Raw genomic sequence first — 13,143 nt, 5'->3', positions numbered from 1 at the left:
GAGACAGAATCTCTCTCTGTCGTTCAGGCTGGAGTGCAGTGGCGAAATCTCTGCTCACTGCAACCTCTGCCTCCGAGGTTCAGGTGATTCTCCTGCCTCAGCCTCCCGAGTAGCTGGGATTACAGGCGCCTGCCACCACGCCCGGCTTATTTTTTGTATTTTTAGTAGAGACGGGGTTTCACCATGTTGGCCAGGCTGTTCTTGAACTCCTGACCTCATGATCCGCCCGCTTCAGCCTCCCAAAGTGCTGGGATTACAGGCGTGAGCCACTGCGCCCAGCCTGTGTTAGCCTTTTTTACTTCTGTTATTATTATTTATGTAGTGCTTTCGTATTTTCTTTAAAAAAAGTTAAATCTCTGGTTTTTTTTTTTTTTTTTTTTTTTTCATTTGGAGTCTCGCTCTTTTGCCCAGGCTGGAGTGCAGTGGCGTGATCTCAGCTCACTGCAACCTCCGCCCAGGTTCAAGGGATTCTCATGCCTCAGCCTCCTAAGTAGCTAGGACTATAGGCGCCCACTACCACGCCCGCCTAATTTTTGTATCGTTAGTACAGACAGCTTTTTGCCATGTTGGCCAGGCTGGTCTCAAACTCCTGACCTCAAGTGATCCACCTGCCTCGGCCTCCTAAAGTGCTGGGATTACAGGCATAAGCCACTGCGCCTGGCCTTCTGGTTAGTTTTTCTTCTTCTTTTTTTTTTTTTTTTCCTGAAAATCTGATGACTATATTAGTTTATTTTCTTCTTTTTTAAATTTAAAAATTATTTAGCACTTTATGCTCCCTGGCTTTACTTTGGCTTAAAATATAGAGCACAGCTGATTTTTCCCTCTCTCATTTATAAAATGATGTTTCCTTTCTTTCTAATCTTGATGATGCCTGCTTTAACTACAGAACGTATTTTTCCATGGATTTGGGTCTATTTCTGTGATTTCTTTTGGTCTGGATACCTATTTTTGTCTGAGTAAACATAATCTAAGTTCTTACTTTGTAAATTGTTATTACTTGGTCAAGTCTGGACTTCTTGTAGTTCTTGTGTTTTGTGGAATATTCTTTTATGTCCATCCGTGCCTTTGGCTGGAATTTTGTTGAAATTATGTTAAATATATAAATTGACTTGAAGATAATTGACATGTTCATAACATTTAGCTTTCCTTTCTAGGTGCACAGCATGATTATTCATTTATTCAAAACTTCCTTTTAATTTTTTATAGTAGGTCTTACATATCTCTCATTAATGTTTAATCATTTCACAGTGCTAGATGATTAATTGTGGGCTGGCAATCTTTGTGTATGTTTCAAAAGCCTGGAGGAAATCAGCTCTCTTGTACTTTACTCCTCCAGGACTGCAAAGCCTGTTCCTCTTGTAACATTTTTACATTTGATCTTGGCAGAGAGGCTACTTTATTGCCAAAAGAAAATTTGGTAGAGGGGTCATATTCTGAAGTTGCTTGCTTGATTTTTAAAAATCTGATGATTATTTCATTATTTGCTGTAAAAATGTGTTCTGGTAACATTTTGTCATATTCTGCTATAATTCAGTGGCTTTTTTAAAAGAGAAGATTTGCAGCAAATTTTGACCCCATTTTTCATCTGATCTACAAAAGGACTTGCAGTGCAGTCTAGGGAGAAAAGCAGTGGGCTGGGAGCCAGCAATGCCTGGTCCTTACCCTTTGTCTGCTCCTGTTGAGGTCTGTAAACTTGGAACAAAATATTTAACCTTTCTGTGTTTGCGTTTGTTTATCTTTAAATTTGGGGAGGGTAGAGGTAAGTATATAAATCCTTATTTTATAAGGTCAAATCATGAAATACTTTGTGTGTGAGTAAAGTAATAAAGCGAGTAAAGAAATACTTTGCGTGCAAGTAAAATAATAGTCTTTATACCTTAATTAGAAACTAAGCCATCTGGTTGAAAGCACCTCAGATAAGTATTTTCCCTATTCTAGTGAAAACATCCACACAAGAAATGATGTCATTGACTGACCAGCAGGCCCAGTCTTTCTCTTCCCCTTTCCCGTGCACCTCCTACCTGCTTCTGTTTGTAACGCATGGTTTTCTCCCTGTCCAATGGACTGAATCTCTCTGCCACCAGAATAGGAGCTAATTTTTCAGATAATATTTACTGAGGACCTTGACGGCAGGGTTTTGTTTTGTTGCTCCTACAACTCCACACCGTGCTTGGTGAATGAATGACTGGTAAAGGACGCGTGGGAAAGATTTTAGCTACGGGATTTTAAATGTCACTTTGGATCCCCTCTCACCACCTTCTCCACTTCTTGTGCCTGGCCCTTCAGGCTCAATAGACCATAGTGTAGGAATTTCCCTGCCTGGTTCGTTCTTTTTTTTTTTTTTTTTGCGGAGACAGGGTCTCACTTTGTTGCCCAGACTGGAACGCAGTGGTAACCTTGAACTCATGGGCTCAAGCAATCAGATTCTGCCTCAGCCTTCTGAGTAGCTAGAACTACAGGTGTGCACCAACACACCAGCAAGTTACAACAATTTTTTTTTGTAGAGATCAAATTGAAATTCACATGGTACCTAAATACCATCTTGGAAATACACTAAACTATTTTTTTGTTTTGTTTTGTTTTGTTTTTGAGACACCCGTTCTCTGCTCACTGCAACCTCCGCCTCCCGGGTTCAAGCAATTCTCCTGCCTCAGCTTCTCGAGTAGCTGGGACTACAGGCACACGCCACTAGGCCTGGCTGATTTTTGTGTATTTTAGTAGAGACGGGGTTTCACTGTGTTGCCCAGGCTGGTCTGGAACTCCTGAGCTCAGGCAATCCTCCCGCTTTGGCCTCCCAAAGTGCTGGGATTACAGGCGTGAGCCACCACGCCCGGCCACACTAAACTATTAACCAAAATATTGTTTCCACTCCCTTCTACCACCTTTGGGAATTCCTAAACTCAGTTGATGAGGAAACCTTGTAGCATTAGTAGCATTAGTTTTCTAAGGAACTCCCTTTGGGAAATAGTGTTTTAGAGGAAAGGTATTAAATGGAGGAAGAACTTTGATTCCAGCGTAGTGTCCCTGTACTCCACCAGGTGGCGTCTGATGCTTCCGAGATTTGCTTGTAGAACTGAGTCGGTACGCATAAAAAGTGCCCTCCTCCAAGCGAAGAAAGCTTTTCTGGAGTATTGTTCTGTCAGATTGGAGATTTTTTTTTTTTTTTTTTGAGACGGAGTCTTGCTTTGTCGCCCAGGCTGGAGTGCAGCCGCGCGATCTCGGCTCACTGCAACCTCCGCCTCCCGGGTTCACGCCATTTTCCTGCCTCAGCTTCCCGAGTAGCTGGGACTACAGGCGCCCGCCACCACGCCCGGCTAATGTTTTGTATTTTTTAGTAGAGACGGGGTTTCACCGTTTTCGCCAGCATCGTCTTGATCCCCGACGTCGTGATCCGCCCACCTCGGCCTCCCAAAGTGCTGGAGTTACAGGCGTGAGCCACCGAGCGCGGCCAGATTGTGAGATTTTATACAGCATCAAAAGATCTTGGCGGGGCACGGTGGCTCACGCCTGTAATCCTAGCACTTTGCGAGACTGAGGCAGGTGGATCTCTTGAGCTCAGGAGTTTGAGACCAACCTTTCGCAATGTGGCGAAATCCCGTCTCTACAAAAAATACTAAAAATTAGCCTGTAGTTGCAGCTACTTAGGGGCTGAGGTGGGAGGATGGTTTGAACCTAGGAAGTCAGGGCTGCAGTGAGCTGAGATCATGCCACTGCTTTCTGGCCTGGGTGACGAAAGTGAGACCTTGTCTCAAAAAAAAAAAAAAAAAATCCGAAGGATAGGGTTTTCTTGCTCAGTATGGGACATTTTAAAAGGCATTGAAAAAACAAGGGACTGACAAGCAAGGATGGCTTGGAGATTGCTTTATTTTCTCAGGTTTTTGGGCCTAACTCTTGGGTCTCTGGACCAGACATTGAGTTTAACAGTTCTCGGCAAATGGCATGGGTTCTAGGATCGTTTTTTTTCCTTGGGTAATTTCATTTGTTGTCACTATACTCAGTCATGGGGGAGACCTTTTTCTAACTATCTGCCTGCATTGAGACCCTTCTGGGTACTGACTAATATAGATTAGAATAAACATATTAAAAATTCCATAATTTGGGCCGGGCGCTGTGGCTCATACCTGTAATCCCAGCACTTTGGGAGGCCAAGGCGGACGGATCACCTGAGGTAAGGGGTTTTAGACCAGTCTGACCAACACGGAGAAACCCGGTGTTTACTAAAAATACAAAAATAGGCAGGCATGGTGGCGCATGACTGTAATCCTAGCTGCTTGGGAGGCTGAGACAGGAGAATCGCTTGAACCTGGGAGGTGGAGGTTGCAGTGAGCCAAAATCATGCCATTGCACTCCAGCCTAGGCAACAAGAGCAAAACTCTGTCTCAAAAAAAAGGAAAAAAAATTCCATACTTTATGTCCCCACACCTAAAACTAACTGTTTAACTCAGTTGACATTATTTTAGCAAAGGAATCCTTGCATATTTTGTGAGAGATGCTTTTATTTCCATTATGATTTCTTTTCTTTTTTTTTTTTGAGACTGAGTCTCACTCTGTGCCCAGGCTGGAGTGCACAATCATGGCTCACTGCAGCCTCAACCTCCCCAGGCTCAGGTGATCCTCCTACCTTAGCCCCCCACGGAGCTGGGACTACAGGCATACACCACCACGCCTGGCAACCTGGCAATTTTTTTTTTTTTTTCCTGAGACAGAGTTTCACTCTTGTTGCCCAGGCTGGAGTGCAATGGCACGATCTTGGCTCACTGCAACCTCCGCCTCCTGGGTTCAAGCGATTCTCCTGCCTCCCAAGTAGCTGGGATTTACAGGCATGCACCACCATGCCCAACTGATTTCTGTGTGTATGTGTGTGTGTGTGTGTGTTTTAAGTAGAAATGGGGTTTCTCCATGTTGGTCAGGCTGGTCTTGAACTCCCGACCTCAGGTGATCCAACCACCTCAGCCTTCCAAAGTGCTGGGATTACAGGCGTCCACCACTCCTGGCCAAATTTTTCTATTTTTTTTGTAGAGATGTAGTTTCACCATGTTGCCCTGGCTGATCTTGAACTCCTGGGTTCAAGCAGTCCAGCCACCTCAGCCTCCAGAAGTGCTGTGGTTAAAGGGGTGAGCCACTGTGCCCCACAATGACTTATTTCTTAAGTCTTATAAATAAGAACTAAGGCCAAAAAAGATCCTCTCAGCACGTGAGGTTAGAATCAGAAGTACGATTTCTTATTAAATAATTCAACAACCATTTGAGGATCTGGTATGGATATAGCTATAATGATGAATGTACCTCATTTCCTGCCATCAGCAGGAGCCACCAGCCAGTGTGGCCAAGAAGTAGGGTTGCTCACAATGAGAATTTAGTGATGGGTCTGTGACAGCCTTCCTTAGGTGGAGACGGGAAGATGGCTCAGTGGAGATGGGTGCTGGGGGTGGGAGGTTTAGCCTGCAGCTAAGTATGGAAGAAACTGCATGCAGAGTGGAAGGTTGATGGGGCTGGGGAAAGCAACAGGTGTGTCCACTTGTGCCTTGGCTTCAGGAAGCTCAGAGCCAAATTTAGTGTTCATTTAGAGAGATTTTGATCCCTCAATCCCAGGTATTTGAAAAATTGCACCTTCACTTTCTAATTATGTAGTGATATTTTCTACCCTTTTAAATTGACTCTTTTAGAGTATTGGTGTGGGTGTTGATCCTGTTTCTCCAAATTTGTTTTTTTCATGTTTGGAAGTTGATAAGACTCCTAGATAAAGAACTAGAAGCATTACAATCTTAGAAAATAATCTTAGGGACATAATAAAGTCACAAACTTACAGTCAAACAGCTCCGTGCAGACAAGCCCAGTTCTGGTCTGTCCTTGGCCACCTTTTGTATACAGTTGAACCAGATAAGCTGATATTTGACTGAGCACTTCTATGAGCCAGGCACTTTACCTGAATGACACAGTCTTCACTGTCACCCTTTGAAGTAGGAAGTGTTTATTCCAGTTTCACAGATGGAGAAACCGAAGCTCTGAGGGGTTGCTAACTGGCTCAGGGTTAGTGTGGTAGGCAGGGCTCATAAGGGCTCCTTAAAAAGCTCTGCTTCTTACTCAGTAGAACCTGCGAATAGGTTATATACATGGCAAGGGGGAATTAAGGTAGCAAATAGAATTAGATTGCTAATCAGCTGACACTGAGGTTATCCTGTGTTACTGGGGTGGGCTCAGTGTAATCAGAAGGATTCTTAAGAATCAAAATTGGAGGCAAAATAGCAGAGTGTAATGTGAGACGGACAGTCTAGTTGTCACTGGCTTTGAAGGAGGAAAGGGCCACAAACCAAGGGATGTGGGTAACCTCTGGAGCTGGAAAAGTCAAGGATTCTCCCCCAGAGCCTCCCAAAGGAACATGACTTGCTAACAGGCCAGGGTTGATTTTAGCCTAGTGAGACTCATTTTGGACTTTTGACATCCAGAACTTTAAAATACATCTGTGTGTCTGCCATTATTTGTTACAGCAACAACACGAAGCCAGTACCATCACATGCCAGTAAATACAGGAGCTGAGATGAGAACCCTGGTGCAGAGCTCACTCACTCCACCCTTACTCTGTTTTCTCTGCAGCTCCTCTGCTCTACTGAGGTGCAGCAGGTGATATGATATGGTGATTCCCTCTTGGCTTTGCCTGTGATACTGCTTTAAATGTAATGTTTTTCCCTGGCTAATGTCTGCCTTCCTAATTTTTCAAGGCCTAGGGGAAGTTCTATGGATTAATAACTCTTGACTATCTAGCATGACGTCCGGCACACTGGACGTCCTGTGATTTTCATCACCCCAGCTTCTTTCTTGGAGCTGCTGTTGCACTAATAGACAATAGGCCATGTCTTCCGCTTAGCAGCCTGTCTTGGTTTCTAGTTTTCCCTGGGCTTTAGTGGTATCTTCCTAACAATAAACATAGATAGACAGGGGCCAATGAGTCCTGAAGTCATTTTATTTTATTTAATGTTTATTTATTTATTTGGCAGGGTCTCACTCTGTTGCCCTAGAGTGCAGTGGCACAGTCACGGCTCATTGCAGCTTCAAACTCCCGAGGCTCAGGTGATCTTCCTGCAGGCTCACGCCATCACACCCAGCTAATTTTTGTAGAGATGAGGTTTTCCCATGTTGCCTAGGCTGCTCTTGAATTCCTGGGCTCAAGCAGTCCACCCACCTTGGCCTCCCAAAGTGCTGGGATTACAGGCATGAGCCACTGCGCCTGGCTCTGTAGTCATTTTAATAGCAAGTATCCTGGTATAATCATGGCCCAGCGGCCTTTTCTCACTGGCCTTCAGGTTTCAGGTTCCCCATCTGTTAAATAAGGGAGCTTTGCCCTAGTTATCTGTAAGGGACACTTCATCTTGAAAATGCAATGGCCCTTGGCCTATTTTTGTAGGCCTGGGAGCTAAGGATGTTTTTTACATTTTTAAAGCATTGTTTGGAGGGGAAAAAGAGAACATGTGACAGAGACCTCATCTAGCTGACTCCTGTGTTAGACCTTAAGAACAGCCTGAAATGGGGTGGAGGAGGTTTCTCAGTGGATATATTTAGTTTGCAGAGTCCTTCCTTCCCCTGAGGGCTACCAAAAAAAAAAAAAATTAATTGAAGTGCATACAAGGGAAGTTTTTCAATTGATCATTTTATTTTTTCTTTTGAGATGGAGTCTTGCTCTGTCACTGAGTCTAGAGTGCAGTGGTGTGATCTTGGCTCGCTGCAGTCTCTGCCTCCCGGGTTCAAGCGGTTCTCCTGCCTCAGCCTCCCGAGTAGCTGGGATTACAGGCATGTGCCACCACGTCTGTCTAATGTTTGTACTTCTAGTAGAGACGGGGTTTCACCGTGGTGGTGTGAGCCACTGTGCCTGGCCTGAATTGATCATTTTAATATGGTGCTTTAGACTTACTAAATGAGAACAATTGGTGTGAGGGTGTTTATTTTACTGTCAGGTTAAGTATATGTAACAATGCGTATTTAGTACTACAGTTTATTTTCTCCTAAAATCATGTACTTGGAACTACATTTCTCTTTCCTTCCTACCTAGCTCACATACAGAAAGAATCACAGCTGCCAGGCGCGGTGGCTCACTCCTGTAATCCCAGCACTTTGGGAGGCTGAAGTGGGCAGATCACAAGGTCAGGAGTTCGAGACCAGCCTGACCAATATAGTGAAACCCTGTCTCTACTAAAAATACAAAAAATTAGCTACGCATGGTGGTGGTGTAATCTCAGCTACTCGGGAGGCTGAGGCAGGAGAATTACTTGAACCTGGGAGGCAGAGGTTGCAGTGAGCTGAGATCACGCCATTGCGCTCCAGGCCTGGGCGACAGTGCGAGACTCTGTCTCAAAAAAAAAAAAAAAAAAAAGAATCACAGCTTATAAGTTACATGTTAGTTTAGTAATATCTTGGCAAACACCACAATGTATCTGTGATGTCCAAATGCCAGATTTTTTTCTAGATAATTGCTTTGTGCTTTATATTAAGAAGTTTGAAACTATGCACATTTCACTGTCTCATTTCTAGGGGGAAAATGCAAGTAATGATAGTTTATACATTGAAAACAAGCATTTCTGTAATGTTACATTTCTTCGAAGGTTTTTTCATTTTAACGGACACTTTATTGGAAATATATAACATCACCAGGAAATGGTTATGAAGAACTTGAAAAGTGAATCACTATGTAAATATTAAAATCAGAGGGGTTGTTTTAATCCCTTTTTTAAACCTATTTTTCTCCTTTTTCTGACTTTGGAAAGAAGAGTGGGAAAGTAGAAGTTAAAATTAACAGACTAAAATGAGAATTGTTTCCCAACAGATGGAAGGTACTATGATACAGGTTTGCCTTTTGGGATATCACTATTTTCAGTTTAAAGAAATGAGAAGAATTTCCCCATGGAGTAAATGACTTCTTAGCCATGATGATTAAATGCCATGTGACTTAATCCAGTGGTATTTTGTTTTGAAGTATATGTTGGTTTGTTAGCAGTTACCTTTATAAGCATTTTTCTTGACCCGATATTCCATTTTGTTCCATGATGCCTTAGAGATGAGCTCATGCAGAAGTCTCCATGATAGCAGATGACCTTCCCTAATGTAAGGAATTCCACATTGTTCAGACCTGGAGTTTCTCTCTGTTCTTTCAGTGTATCCTTGGGTACTTTGTAGTACACCAAGTGCTATTTACTATAGGCCTCTGAGAGAGAATTAATTTCAGAAGCTCAGGCTAGAGTCATAGGTCTAGAGCCCCACTTTTTCCTTTTTGAAGAAGAGGGGACACGTTCTTAAAGATAATTATTCTTTGCTGTTGGATGGATTTTCATGAAAAAAATTCAAGAAACATTGTCTCATGTGATCTTACCAGATAAGTGCCAATTATTAAGACTTGCTGGCTGCTGGATTTATCATCTCAGGCTAATTGTCTTCCTGAGATAAATGAATCTTGCTTTTTCATCATTACCACTCTGGCATAATCTAATGGAAATAAAATATGAACCACATAGCTAATTTAAACTTTTCTTTTTTTAAGTTTGTTTTTTGAGACAGGATCTCATATTGTTGTCCAGGCAGGAGTGCAGTGGTGCAATTATAGCTCACTGCGGCCTTGACCTCCTGGGCTCAAGCATTCCTCCTGCATCAGCCTCCCAAGTAGCTAGGACTATAGGCTTACATCATCACGCTCAGCGAATTTTTAAAAATTTTTTTAGAGCTAGGGTCTCACTCTCTTGCCCAGGCTGGTCTTGACCTCCTGGCCTCAAGTGATCCTCCTGCCTCAGCCTCTCAAAACTGTTGAGATTATAGATGTGAGCTACCATACCCAGCCTAATTTAAACTTTTCTAGTAGCTACACTAAAAATTAAAAAGAAGCGGTTGAGGCTGGCGGTGGCTCAGGTCTGTAATCCTAACACTTTGGGAGGCTGAGGCAGGCAGATCAGTTGAGGTCAGGAGTTCGAGACCAGCCTGGCCAACATGGTGAAACTCTGTCTCTACTAAAAATATAAAAATTAGCTGGGCATGGTGGTGCACGCCTGCAATCCTAGCTACTCAGGAGGCTGAGGCAGGAGAATCGCTTGAACCTGGGAGGTGGCGGTTGCAGTGAGCCAAGATTGGGCTACTTTACTGCGGGCTGGGTGACAAAGTGAGACTCTGTCTTTAAAAAAAAAAAAAAAAAAAGGGAAAAATAAAAGAAACAGGTGAAATTAATATTTAACCCAGTGTATCCAAATTATTTCAACATATAATCAGTATAAAAATCATGGAGTTTTTTTTTTTTTCACCTCCCACATTAAAGTGATTCTCCTGCCTCAGCCTCCCACATAGCTGGGACTACAGGTGCCTGCCACTAAGCCTGGCTAATTTTTAGTAGAGATGGGGTTTCACCAGGTTGGCCAGGCTGGTCTCGAACTCCTGACCTCAGGTGATCCACCCACCTTGGCCTCCCAAAGTGCTGGGGTTACAGGTGTGAGCCACCGCATCCAGCCCTAAACTGACATTTTAATTTTTAAAATTAAATTTAAGTCATATGATACTAAACTAAAATACAGTTTTCCCTTGGTATAGATTGGGGATTAGTTCTAGGATCCCCAAATATACCAGAATTTGCATACTCAAGTCCCACAGTTGGCCCTTCAGAACCTGCCTGTATGAAAATGGGCTCTCCATATAGGTGGGTTTTAAATTCTGCAAATACTGTATTTTGGATCTGTGTTTCGTTAAAAAAAAATCTGCATGTAAGTGGACCCACGCAGTTCAAACCCATGTTGTTCAAGGGTCAGCTGTAGTCATATATTAAAACGTTGTCCAAAACCAAAAAGCTTTTATCCAAACTAGAGGAGAGTGAGCCAGATAAATGTGAGTGGAAACCAGATGGCGTTTCAGGTCTTTCAGGAACCCTTGGTAGCTGTCATGAGGTGGATGGTGACAGCGGTGCACGGGAGGCACAAGAAGGGCAGCCAAAGCTATACTTGGGGAGGGTGTGGGAAGCAAGAGAGGAACATTCTGTTAGGGGCAGAGAAGAATCCCACACTCACAAGAGATGACCAGGAGTAAACCTGCCTGCCTGCCAAAAGTAGGCAAGATTTCATGAGTCAAAGCACAAGACCATTTCTGCTCAAAGCACAGCAAACAATATTAGCATCAGCATAATAGTGCTGGTTCCCCAGCCCATGCCCATGGGAGATGTGCTGTGATGGGTCTAGATGGTGCCTGTGTGCACAGCCTTGTAGCCGACGATCACAGGGCCCAGGGCTCAGCACCCTCTGTAGCAAGCAGCCAAGGAGCACCCTCCCTCCCTGAGGAGTGAGTGGCGCCAAGAGACATGCTGGCTGTGGTCACCTTGACCTTCTTAGCCACCTGCATGAGCAGCTGTGGAAACTGCTTAGTAACTAATTCTTTACCCAGATGTTCCTTCAAGATTTCATTACATCTTGCAGTGATCATTGACACCAGTTGTCACTGTATGGTTAACAGAGATCTTGAACTGGCCAATTACCAGGCTAATGGGGAATTTTTTTTTTTAATCGAATGGGATACTGCAGTTTTTAGACCTTTTTGAGTAGAGGAGGGGAGAGTATGAGTCTTAGTTTATTTTTAATTGTCCAACAAATTCCAAGTTCTTAATTAAAATATTGAAAATTCATTACTTTTAGGACAAAATAATTCATTTTATAAATGACTAAGACTTCTATCGTAGAAAGCCCTGGAGCTCTGCTTATCAGAAAACACTCTGGATAAGGAGATGTGACATGCTGGTTTTTTGTGTCATCTTTACGCTATAAACTTCCTCTGCTAATCCAAGTATTCTTTGTTCACGTGAGACTGCAAATTTAAGCTGCTGCTTCTAGCAAGATTTCCACCATATGCTAGAACTTAAATAGAAGTGTGATTTTTGTACATTTCTGTTACGTGTGAAAAATAAAGTTTTGAAATTATAATATGTTTGAGCATGTTAGAATTTGTTCTGTGTGGGCAGACTGTCCATTCTTATTAATGCAGTTAAACAGGTTTTTGAATGGCCCCTTTTAACTTTTGGGTCAGGCTGTCACTTCTTATTTCTCTGCTCTAATAAATCACGATGGTGACTTTGGCAGGCTCTCAAATGAATTTCCTTACTGGCTGCTTTTCCTTCTCTTCTTTTAACTGTGACTGTCCTCCAAGATCAGCTGCTTCTGGAGAGTGGTGTTTTGGTCCTACTAAATCACGTCCTCTCTTTGGTCTGTTTCTTCTGACAGCTTTGGGATCTGGACTTATATGCCATGCCCTTTAAACAAAGTTTTTAAAAATCTTCAACTAATTCTATACTTAGAGAAAAGTTGGAAAAATAAAACAGAGAGTTCCATAATTGCCTGTCTTTAGCCAGTTTCCCCCATTGTTAACATCTTACATAACCAATTGTTAGGTGTTTTTGTACAAACTAAGAAGTCAATGTTAGAGTTGGGTGTGGTGGCTCACACCTGTAATCCCAGCACTTTGGGAGGCTGAGGCCAGGTGGATCACTTGAGGTTAGGAGTTCGAGACCATCCTGGCCAACATGGTGAAACCTTGTCTCTCCTAAAAATACAGAAAAATTAGCTGGACATGGGGGTGCATGCCTGTAATCCCAGCTACTCGGGAGGCTGAGGCAGGAGAATCACTTAAGGTTGCAGCGAGCCGAGATGCACCACTGTACTCCAGCCTGGGCGACAGAACAAGAATCTGTCTCAAAAAAAAAAAAAAAAAAAAGAAAAAGAAATTAACATTGGTTCGGTCCTATTCACTAAACTGCAGACCTCATTTGAATTGTCTCCATGTTTCCACTAGTGTCTGTTTTTGTTTCACGATCCAGTCTGGGATCCCATATCGCAATGTGTTGGTTTTTTTCTCAGTTTCCTTCAACCTATGACAAATCCTCTGTCTTTCCTTGTCCTTTATAACCTTGACACTTCTGAAGAATACTTCTCAGGTATTTTGTAGAAAATTGCTCAATTTTGTCTGTTTTCTTGTGACTGGAATAGGTCATGTCTTTTGACAGCGATACCATAGAAATAGGTCCTTCTCAGCACTTCTTATCAGGGGGTTCATATGATGTCAGTGTGTCTCCTACTGGTGACATTAACTTTGATCAGTTGGTTAAAGTAGTGTCTGCTGTGTTTCTCCACTGAAAAGTTA

The 13,143-nt window shown here is 42.9% G+C and overlaps 1 protein-coding gene across 11 annotated transcripts in view; it reads left to right on the top strand.

The window, feature by feature from the left end:
• Positions 1-13,143, top strand: part of TXNDC11 (thioredoxin domain containing 11) — a 71,181-nt gene that overhangs the window by 32,654 nt on the left and 25,384 nt on the right. The window lies entirely within an intron of this gene.

This window comes from Pan troglodytes, chromosome 18 (genome assembly GCF_028858775.2).
Source record: "Pan troglodytes isolate AG18354 chromosome 18, NHGRI_mPanTro3-v2.0_pri, whole genome shotgun sequence".
In the NCBI taxonomy this organism is placed as follows: Eukaryota; Metazoa; Chordata; class Mammalia; order Primates; family Hominidae; genus Pan; species Pan troglodytes.
This window is presented reverse-complemented; position numbering and strand designations above follow the sequence as displayed.